The following is a 4655-nucleotide window of genomic DNA, read 5'->3' as shown; positions in this document are numbered from 1 at the left end:
TTTGAATATGTGCACTTAATTCTTTATGGTTGAAATTATATATTTGTTGGTTGTGTCTTATTCTCTCTCTCTCTCTCTCTCTCTCTCTCTCTCTTATATTATATATATATATATATATATATATTGCTTTTTTGGCGTTTTTTTCCTTTTTCTGTTGTTTTTTATTGAGTGTTGTGCAGAAGAATTATTTTAAAGAGATGGAATTTCTTGGGAGATCCAAGTTGCTGGATGTTTGAATCTCTGATTGTGTCAAGCATTAAATTATGGGTCCGTTTGGTTCGAGGGAATAGGACCCTGGAATCAGATTCCAGATGTTTGGTCGACCGCAAGGTTCAAAATACCGATACGCCGGTTTAGGCGAATCGATACAGCTCTTTAGTGGTTTTTTTTTTTTTTTAAATTTTTTTTTCGCAACTGGTTCAGGGGAGCTGGTTTAGGCCTCCTCCACACCCTGAACCGGTCAGACCCCCGATACACCCATTGTAGGGGCGCTTTAGAGGGGTCCCGAAACAATACTTATGGTCCGATACGGGCTGATACATGTCGATGCTTTGAACCTTGGTCGACCGGAATGGGAATGAGTAGGCGGAATGTCATTCCCCCATATGGGGGAATGGCCAATCCTGACCCCCTCCCCTGGAATGTGATTCCCATTCCGCTACTAGTAACAGTAACAGTTTTCCGATCATCAAATTCTCACTCACCGGTTCTTTTATTTAGGCATCGGTTTTTCAATAATTTCAATATCTTTTATTTTTCATTTTCACTGTTTTAAAAATTCATGTACCGTTTTTTCATTCTCAGAATTCGAGCGACTTTTTTTTACATGTTTCTAGGGTGAATGGGATAGAAACAGTCATCGGAGAAGGGACTTAGCAGCGGTTTTCGTCCAGTGTCAATTGACACTGTTCATATACGCAGGTTAAGAAGATGACCGTTTTTCATTCTTAAGCTTCTCCGGTGAATTTTTTGATGTGTTTCTGGGGCGAACGAGATAGAAATAGTCATCGGAGAAGGGATCCAGCATCGGTTTTCATTCAGTGTTGAGCAACACTATTCATATATGCGGGTTAAGAAAGTGACCGTTTTTCATTCTGACTTCTCCGGTGGCATTTCCAACGTGTTTTTAGGATGAACGGGAAAGAAATGGTTGCCGGAGAAGGGACCCCAGTATTGGTTTTCATCGACACTGTTCATATATGCAGGACAAGAAGATGAGATGAATCGGGTATGGGTCGGGTTTGTATAGTCCTACCCGGTCCATTTAACTAATGTGACATGGCTTATTAATTGGAATCCGATTCCAGCCTCTTAATGAACCAAATAGCACCAACCGGAATCCGATTCCGTTTCCTGTTTGAGCCAAACAGGTAGGGGGAATAGATCATTCAGATTCCAAGGGATTCCCATTTCGATTCCGATCACAAACCAAATGGACCCTATCTTCATTGAATGCTTAGAGAACTAATAGGCTTCTTATAGTATGATTGTTGGGGAAGATGGGGAAAGCGTTCCTAGTTCCATGTGACTACTAGAAGTTGAAGCAGCTAGCAATGTTTCTAACAGGCATCAAGCAAGCTCAGATAAGAAATTAAATGCTTTATTCCTTTCGGGTGCAAGTTGGGCTGGGTCCATCTTGGCTGAATCTGATTTTGGATTTTGAGTAATTGTCCAAATTTAAATCCATTAATGTGGAGTTATATATTTAATGAACATTTGACATGCTACGAATAAAGTGGTTTTGCCACGTGGAATGGGTTAGTGGTTGGAGCATTGGACGATATATTAATACAGAATGTTACTATATCTGATGGTATTTACTACTACAAACCTTGTCATGCTTAAATCTAAGTAGTGTTTCACAAAAAAAGTAGTGATTAGACTATGGGGTTAAACCTAAGGTCCAAGGGTTGGATTTCTGTGGCATTCTTATAAAATTGGTTGCGTTTCTTTCACCTTTTGCAAGTGTATTATGGAAAATTGAGAGGGTTATAAGATTTTCTTATATTGGGAAAGAAGTGGCATGGAATGAAATTGCTTGCCAAAGTAAATTTTCAATGCATATAGTAAATTAGTAATCGGTATGGTATGTTGGACTGAAGCTTATTTGTTTTTCTTTCAACATCCCCCCTCCCCTTCTCCGGCAGGGCTCATTAAGGTTGATAATCGGACTTTTTATCCTTCTAAAGTCAGCCGAGCCAAGTTACGTATTTCATCAATCCTTTGTAGAGACCCTTGATTTCACCTTGGTGAGTTGGTGTAATGGTAAAATGTTGGGCTGACAAGCATTGAATGAAAATAGGGATGGCAGCAGGGTGGGTTTTGTAAATTGTAGACTCTACTTCTCCCTAAACCTTCCAATCCAAATTCACCTAAAACCCTTAGCGGGTTGATTTTAAGAACCCAAACCCTTTCTGTACATAAAAATGCAAAACCCCCCCTTGGCCTTATGTCCTTATTTCTGCATTCAAGGGTAGGAGCGGATTGGGTTTAGAACCCACATCTAATTTCTTTTTATTTCTTCTTATATATAAGTAATAAATAACTAATATAACACAAACAATAAAATCTTCAATTATTTGATTAAGACAAAAAAAAAAAAACATAAACTATCAATTATCCTTAATATTTCAACACCTAATACATAACGTTTACATTTGGGTTGGGTTTAGCCTAAATGCCTAATACTGTAGCCATACTGGTGGAATCCCAAAACCCATCATTCAAGCAGAAAAACCTGCTCCATCAGGTGTGTATCCACTATGTAGGATAGAGAGCCATCCCTAATTGAAAATGCAGTTTCAAGTCAAAGCAGCCACTTCTGTGCAATAAAAAGAAGGTTGAGTCGAGAAATTTGTTCTGTTTCCCTTATTTTCTATCACCTCCTCGTGACACCTTTTGGTTTTATTCCTTATGGTGCTCAGTGTGAGAACGGGGGAAAGAGAGTATCCAATAATTTCTTGTAAAATGATAACTAATTACAATGAGATGAACTTGAATAGAAAACTCCACATGGTAAATAAGGTTCGACTATGATGCTGGAAAGACATGATACCAGAAAGTTTTACTAGTTACAATCACTCAACAGATGTCACAAAAGCAGGAACCTATCAGGTGGGTTTTCATCAAAATTCATTGGGGGTTTTGATTGGTCAAAACCTTTCAGTTATGTGACTTATGTCTTTCTGACATCATAGATTTTTCCATGAAAAATATTTGGTCCTTATACAGTTGGAAGACATGCATCCAAGGCATTTCATGTCTAAATTTTAGGTTTAGAGATTTAGAGATTAAAATTTTCGGTTTTTAGGGGTAGGATTTAGGATTTAGGGGTTAAACAGGAAAATCAAACCAGATGTGGGAGGATACTTTCGCCCGATGCATGATAGGAACCAAGTATTGCCCACTCCATGTAGGCCCCAACTCTAACAACCCATATGGCCAACTAAATACACAATCGTACAACTGATAACTAAAGGCTTGGCCCATAAGGACAAGGTCTCAATGTACAGTTGCAATGACCAGATCTGACCATGGACCACTAAATCTGACCATGCATGACTCCTCAATGACTTCAAGTCTTCAACCAACTCGCTAACAATAGCCATCGACTATGGGTACAGCTTCAGTAACGTTCTGCATGACATTTCCTACCTATAATATTTGAACTTATAATGCTCTAACTCTCTGCATTTAGCGTTTCAGCGACCCTGAAAACCAATACATATCAAGATACAACCATGACTCAGTGAAAATGTAATGTACACTTTTTTTTTTTCTCCGCAACATTGTCAGTTATATAGGCTGCGTTTGACAAAGTCTTTTCGCATCTTCTAGGCTTCGACAAGTTTGAAAGACTGAAAATCTGTCTAGTAATCAGAAGCTGGAAAAATGAGAAGACACGTGTGTGAAAAGATACAAAAAGACTGGAAACGCCAAATTTTGGGAAGTTTTCTAATCTTTTTGCATGATAGATAGTTTTTAAATGCATTTTAAAAGTATGGTAGACTGAACCATTTACCAAATAGTCTTTGTTTAAAGATAAGACCCTAAAAAATCAATATGTTTTTTGGTCATCTAGGCTGTTCGAAAATCTTTCTAAAAAGATTTATTTTGTTGGTACTTGGCTCGGTTTAGGTAAATTTAAATTGGTAATCATTTTACCAGTTTTACCTAACATCACATAAAGAAACCAAAGACTTATGAGTCCTGCTCTTAACTTTTTGAGTGATAGTTATTAATAGGTTAGTTCTGGGTATATGCATTTTGAGTCTCAAATATAGTAGGGCTAGGATTAGTTTTACATGTTGTTATTTGATCAAGAGTCAAGACCCAAACTGATTATGCATGTGCCTTTGTAGATTAGCCCATGATAATAACATAACAAGTCAAAATGTCATTCAGAGACGTGATATATTTTGAGCAAGGAGAAAAGAGAATTAGGTTAATTGTCTAATTACTCAGATAAAGATGGAAAGAATATGGCTGTTTAAATTCAACTAGCTGGACCTCCTTAAAGCAAAAAAATGTGTATGAACATGTTGATGGCATGACTTCTAGTTACATTTAGATGCACATTTGAAATATATCTCATGTTTGTACGTTAAATTTATGGGTAGATATTGTTGATGTGTAGCTAGATGCCATGCTCCTAG

Source organism: Nelumbo lutea, chromosome 8 (assembly GCF_056320005.1).
Source record: "Nelumbo lutea isolate HS-2025 chromosome 8, American lotus-T2T, whole genome shotgun sequence".
Classification (NCBI taxonomy): Eukaryota; Viridiplantae; Streptophyta; class Magnoliopsida; order Proteales; family Nelumbonaceae; genus Nelumbo; species Nelumbo lutea.
The sequence above is the reverse complement of the archived record's forward strand: the minus strand, read 5'-3'. Positions refer to the sequence as shown.